The sequence below is a fragment of the Neltuma alba genome, unplaced genomic scaffold (assembly GCF_004799145.2).
Source record: "Neltuma alba isolate B1F8T4 unplaced genomic scaffold, ASM479914v2 tig00007437_pilon, whole genome shotgun sequence".
In the NCBI taxonomy this organism is placed as follows: domain Eukaryota; kingdom Viridiplantae; phylum Streptophyta; class Magnoliopsida; order Fabales; family Fabaceae; genus Neltuma; species Neltuma alba.
The window spans coordinates 165239-172706 of NW_021634783.1; the positions used below are offsets into that span (position 1 = coordinate 165239).

At 31.8% G+C, this 7468-nt stretch overlaps 1 pseudogene; it reads right to left on the minus strand.

Annotated features, from left to right (window-relative positions):
• Positions 1 to 432: 432 nt before the first annotated feature.
• Positions 433 to 5350, minus strand: LOC114752554 (rac-like GTP-binding protein RHO1; annotated as a pseudogene).
• Between the last annotated feature and the right edge of the window lie 2118 nt (positions 5351 to 7468).

Consider the following 7468-nt stretch of genomic DNA (forward strand, 5'->3'; position numbering starts at 1 on the left):
TAATACCAAATTGACCGAACTCCCATTGGAAGTGTTCCACAGACGCACGCACACAAAATACACATACCGGATATGGGCATGTATGCATGTTTGCATAAAACTTAATTATTTTATAAATATGTTTTCAGTTACTTTGACATTAAACTAGGTTACTAACTACTCCCAAAGGTCCCCTTGTTAATTTGCAAACACCATCACAGACGCTGTTCCCAAGAGCATCAAGTTCAGCACCGAAAGCAGTTAAAAATCTGTCCTCGGTAATGGTAAACTTTAATTAAAGATTAGTCAAATGGCACGTTAACCCTTTAATCAATCATATACTAAGCCATAAATCGAATATAAGCAAACAAGGTTGTTAATCTAACGAGGATACATATATCAAAACGAAAGGCGAAGGAAAAGGTGGGGAACCATGAAATGCAAATTTGACAATTAAGAGTTCAAAATAATTATAAGAAAGTAGACGTCAGACCAATGAACACCCACATGGACTCAACTCCTCCAAGAGAGAAAACGAATGAAGAATATGAAGAAGGCAGGAGAGGGTAATATAGAGAAAAATAGAAACAGAGGGCTCTCAAATGTTTACAGCTAACGAATCACAATATTGAACATCCCTTTTGTCCTTTACTCTTCTTTTTCTTCGCCTTCGGCGGTTGAAGGACAACTTTTATGGCTTCATCAAAGACTGCCTTCACGTTCTGCCATCAAGGTCAGAAGTCCCTTTAAAACTAGATATTATTGGAACTAACATATTGAAAAAAAATTTAAAACTTGATTTCAACCACGTATGTACCTGCTGTGTTTTCGAACTGCACTCAATGTAGGCAGGTGCATTAATCAGCTTCCGAAGTTCTTCGCCCTTCAAGGAGGATACAAAATTACAAATGTCAGATCGGACTGAAATTAGGATACTGTATTTTCCAGTTACATCTGGTGCCCTAATCTTGTTCTGGTTTGGGATACTAAATGCACTATAATACCCCAAAAAAAATAACATTACGGTGCTGGATGCCAATAGAAAATTAACGTCAAAGTGTTAGATACTACTTTAACTTTGAAATTACCTAAAAGCACTGCAATAAATATAATTTAGGGGAAAGGAAAGAGTGCTGCAATAGTAGAAGCATGAGAGCTACATTCACCTGAGCTGTGGTGATGGGTACAGCACCAGGATGGTCTATGAAGAATTGTTTATCATCCCGAAGGTCTGCCTCATCACAGATCAAAGAGCAAAAAGACTCAGTTGAGAAAATCATCACTATAATATGCTCAGACTACTAAGGAATTTCATTAAAATAGACAGTACTAATTTCAGATAATTTCTCTTTTGAGGTAAGCTCAAGAAATGCCATTTACCTATTTATTTCAGGGCTTCATGCAAGAAACCCTAAGAAAGCAACAAAGCTAAGTACTCCTGTACCCTATGTTTCTGAAACGCTAAGAAAAAGAAGCTCAATAGTCCTAAACCCCAACTGAAAGGATGGTGCTGAAACTTCAGCAAGTATGATAATATCAAAGGAACCTCGTAACATATCGTCCAATTTGTACCTCTAGTCCAAACTATAAAGATTCTTAGAAAATACGAGGGTTAGAAAGCAATTATTCAATCATCAGTATCTATCAAGAGAGATGCAGATGTAAAAGCTTCTGAGAAGTTTGAATAACCCAAACAGAGCAGTTCTGTAGAGCCATCATTACAAATTACAAATTAACAATGGCAATATCCATCTATATCACTTGGCACAGGAGCGACTCAACCGGGCAACCTCACCAAAAATCTTGGGGTTGGCAACAAACCACCAAGATTCATCCATTTTCTACTTAATTCATACTAACATTCTCCATCAGATGTCTCAAATACACCCACCATGTGTTATCACATTCACATCCATTGCCACTTCTATTGCCACCGCAAGTGAATATTGCAAAGTGGTCAGCAATCAATAGCCAGCTCTCCCTCAACTCCAAAAATTTCAATTGGAACCATCCTTAACTTTTACAAGAGAGCACACATTTAGGTTAAAGCAAGATTTCAGTGTGGACAAATGAGCTATGAATTAATGTAAGAAGCTAGAATGTATCCTGCGAAAGCATCCTTTGATAACGTGCTATTGGCATACTAATTCAAAGGCGATTTCGACTCTGCCAGTACCTCTCTCCTGTTATCAGTTATCCTCAAAGAAAACTGCAAGTGCAATTTGACAAATCGTGTTCCCTCAACAAATCAAAACATCATATGAACTAACTGGCAGATTATTTGGACATAATAATAATAATAATAATAATAATAATAATAATAATCCACATCTAGAGACAGGGAAATAAGTGGCAACAAGAACCCTTGCCCTTTTCGGCAAACAAAAAGAACCTGTTCAGCAACTCATTAGTCAGATAAAATGAACATTATAAAAAGGTTATAAACCAAAAATATCATTGATGCCATAAATGTCTGTGTTAATAAAACTTTCCATAACTTGTAAGTTATATAGTTTCATCATAACAAGAAGCTAAACACATAATTGACTAATATACTCAAGTAAATCCACTAATAAATATATGGTATTAGGAAATGAAAAATCAATTCAGGCCCAAGTAACTTACCAATTTTTGTGCCAACCAGAACGACTGGGACACCAGGTGCATAGTGCTTCAACTCTGGGATCCACTGGAAATGAAACCAACACATTAACCATGTATCAGAATTCTTTCAGTAATTATAACTTATTAGTGGGGATCAAAATCAGTATACTATTTCTTATCAGTCATTTATAAACCTTATATTCAAAGGAGATAAAATGCATCCAAAGCATAAGTAGTTTACAAGAAGCATAAACTTTGGCATATAATGAAAGTACCTTTTTGGAAACATTTTCGTAACTGGCCTTGCTTATCAGAGAGAATGCCAATATGAAAACATCGGCACCACGGTAACTCAAAGGTCTTAATCTGTTATAATCCTCTTGTCCTGTTCCACAAAATAACACAGTAAATCCAGAAGAACTGTTCCCTTCATAGTGTGTACAAAAATAAAGGTAATTACTAAACATTACCAGCAGTATCCCACAAACCCAAATTGACAGTGCTTCCATTAACAACCACATTTGCACTGAAATTGTCGAAAACAGTAGGCACATAATCCTGATACCAATACAAGGCATGGGAGAAAATAAAATAAGAATTTTTTGTCTTTTCCAATGAGCTTTCAAATATAAAATCAATTGCAGTTCTTACAGACATTTCACCGGATAAGATAACAATTAAGTGCAGTTGCAACATGTAAAGAAAGAAAATGCAAAATATTCATTCAAAAAACCCCACCGTTAGTCCATTTACTTCTCTAAATAACACTCCATCTATGATTGCCTGTTCATATTTGCCCAAAATAGAAAAGATTATAGTTTGTCAAAACAAAGCCTCATGGGCCAACCATATAGCAAACGGTGATCAATTCATTGTTAACTTCCAAAGCCCAAACATAATCCTTTTTATCCATTGAAGGAGTTGAGAAGCATCATATGTTTTTCTGAAATCCCCCTAAATTTTATTCTAACCACAAGATCAAAATGATGGACGAATCCACGTTACCACAAAGAAGAGAGAAGATGACAAATTTTCACTTCAATATGTTTTACCAAACGATTTCTCTAAAACAAATGGAGAGAATCAACAAACCGATTAATTCTAGTTCTCAATCTCAGGCTTCGTTGAATAAATGGGGGGAAAACAAAAGAAACAAAATCTTGAAGATGTTTCAGACCTCTAACTCTGCTATCATATATTCACTTTAATGGTGGAACCACAACACAGTGTTAGGGGTTGCAACTTAATTATTAGCTAGAAGTTAGACAAAATTATCAATTCAAAGATATGTATTAAAATAAATATAATAGGAAATATATATATATTATTCTTTTTTTTTCATTCCTACTCACAGGGTGGTTAATAACAATAATATGGCTCTAAGTAGGCATTAGAGATAAGATTTTGTTCATAATATTTTGATAACAAGCAATATGTTGTTAACAAGCAATATGTTCTTATTCTTATTTTCTAGTCAAAATTAGAAAAATTTGTAATTATTTAATTTACAAATATTTTAGAGAATAACAAGCAATATGTCGTTAACAAAATCTATATCTTAATAATTATAATAAATTAATAATACCGCAAAAAATATAAATAAAAGCAAAACTTTATATCCACAAAAAGCAATAAAATGACCACTTATTCAAAAAACAAATGGAGAGATACATCTTTACTGATCAAGCAAGCATCACGCACAATAATTAAACGATGGGATCTGGAATTCAAATCAAATATCACCAAAAGGAAAAACAAATCATCACGTAGACAATATTAATTTATTAATATGAAAGAAACTATCTTAACCAAAACATATTTATAAAAAAAAAAATAAAAAACAACTTTGTTTTGAGAAAGAAGAGAAGTAATATAGATGGACAAAAAGACAAATCTTCGATTTTCAGTTTACTCTCCCATTGGCACCTGCTATTCTGTGTCTTAATTTCATTGGCACAGAAGTGTGGCGTTTTCCTTAATCAAAAGTCTTTTTTTTTTTTTTTTTTTTACCAGCATCCTTATTCCTTAATCAAAAGTCTAAGGGGTTCAAAACTCCAGGGTGCGCTATGCAATACAACAAAGATTAATGGATCTATATGGAATTTTTCCCAAAAGTACATCTGCCCCGATGAAGACCAAAAAAGCAGTAAGAACACCAAATTTTATATTATTAATAAAGCCGGCGATAACTGTAGTGCCCTAAAAGCCAAATTCCACTTCAAAGAGAAAACAGACATATGGAAGGGAACAAAAAGGTAAAAAGAACTCACGGTGGGGAAGGTGTTGCTAGTATAGGAAATTAGCAAACACGTTTGCCCACAGCTCCATCCCCAACAGTAACGCACTTTATGAACCTAGAAGCGCTCATTTTTAATAACTCAAAGCCTCAGATCTTCACCTGAGGACCCAATCGCACACCGCCCCAACTTCTTCTGTCGCTTCTGCTTCAATTACACATCTGTGGGAAGTACAATGAAACCCCAGAGAAAAGGAACAAAACTTCCATGTATCAAAAGAGGAAAAATAAGCCAAATCTTCCCTAAAGAATTCGAACCCTAATTGAGAGATGCATGAAGAGAAGACGAAAGGGTGTGTGGAAGAGTCAGCGACAAAAAAAGAAATAACATTTCGAAGAAATCAGAAAATGCCAACCCTTTTGGAGAAGATGGAATCATGCATTTCAGGGGATCAGAGAGTAGCACGAACCCTTTTGTCCGGGAAATGTTGCCGTTGAAGCGTTCATTGAGCTCACCAATTTTCGCCAGAATTTCCGTCAATTTGTGTTCTAATAATTTATGTTTTTTTCCCCACAATTTATGTAATTTGTGTAAATGATTTCAGTTTTTATTTTTTAAAAAAATGCTGCAGCAACAGTAATAATAATAATAAGAAGTCAAAAATCCCATCTAAACAGAAAATGTTATTAAAAATATGTAGAGTATAAATAAAGAGTAGAAGAAGAGTAATTATAAACATAAGTAAAGAGCATTAATTAAAAAAATATTAAGAGATAAATGCCTAGATATAATAAATAATGTTAATCCATATCAATAAAAGTATTAATAAAAAAGTTTTTTTTTGACCAGCTAATAAAAGATGTTATTAAGAGCTACATGCCTAAAAATATTAAATTCATCCAACTATATTAAGTGAATAAGAATTTCATGATTATATGTGTTCGAATCCCCATTAACAAAAAAAAATTGCCCGCGTTTAATGTTCGGTATTCATGTTCTTGGAATCCATCAACATAAGTGGTTGAGTCTATCCACTGAAAAGAGTCCTCTAAGCTCAACCTCTAGAGTTTTTGAAAAAGGAGCTAACCTAGGACTAGAGGGGGAAAAATGTATGCTTCTTTGATTATATTTATAGGATAAAATAAAAAAAAAAGATTTTTTTAGTTCTATTTATAAAATATTGAGAAAATTTTTTATATATAATATAATTTTACCTCTCATTTATTATTATGTTGATTTTGTTTATATGAAATATAATGTATATTAAATATGATAAAGTTAAAAAGTTATTATATTTTAAATGAGAATTAATGAAATTTAAGATTTTAATTGGTCTGTGTAAAATGTACTAAAAGTATATTATAAATAGAACTAGAGAAGTATTAATCATGACACTAGCTTGCATACAATTTAGGGTCTGTTTGGTTGAAGGGGAGGCAAAATGAGTCCCTCCTCTCATTTGGTTAGGAAGGGAAGGAAAGCCAAAATGTCTCTTTCCCTCCATTTTAGCTCCTCCAAATTGGGAGTTTTTGAAGAGGAGCTAAAATTTTGGACCATCATATTTTATGGTTTTTTTAATATTCCACTACTATCCATAAAATATATTATTATAATATTTATTTTAAATAAAAAATATATTATCCTAAGTAAAAAAATAAATAATATAAATTATTATAATTAAAAAATATATTATAAAAAAATTAATTAAAAATAAAAATTTATTTAAATAAAAAATTATAATATTATAAAATTAAACGTTTTTTTATAAATATATTATTTATTAAATATATTAGAGCTGAAAAAAGGATAGCCTAAAGAGAATAAAATTTCATTTTTCTTAGAACATATAAAATTTATTAATTTAATTATTTTAAATATATTATCATATTAATTAGAATAAAAATTAATGTACCAATTTTTTAATGCACATATTAACATGATAAGACTGAATTTTCATTAAATTATATAATTTAAATTAAGATGTAAATTAATTTATATAATATATCAATAAAAAATATAAACTAATAATATGTAGGGTAAAATGATAAATTGCTTATTACTATCCCTCCCCTCTCCTTCTTGAACCAAACAAGGGATCATTAAATATCCTTCCTTCCTTCTTTCTCAATCAAACCAAACAAAATGAGAATAAAACCTCCATTCTTCTTTCTTACCCCACCCTCTCTTACCTCCCCTCCTCCCCAAACAAACAGGCCTTTAGTTGAGAGGGAAGGGGAGGCTTGGTGCAAAATATCTAAATTTATGTTTACATCAAAATGGGAAACTCTTCAGCTTTTGGTGCGTCTACCTAATGATTTCTTTCCACTTCAAATTGCAAATGTTAATGGTGCCTGCCTTTCTTTTAAATTTAAAAGGCAGAATCTAAATAGTAAAACCAGGTTAAGTTAGGTGGTCTTGAAAATCATAGCTTTTCCCTAGCAGAAAAATCATAATACAAACTTTGGTCTTTTAAATTTGTTCTCATTATAGTTTTAGTTCATCAAATTTCAAACTATAAATTTTGGTTTCTTAAATTCTTTTCATTTAATACTATTCCTTATATCTAATAAAAATACTAGTCCTTATAATCTAATAAAAATATTAGTTTTTATAATCTAATAAAAACTAGAACTATTTTGTCCTTTGAA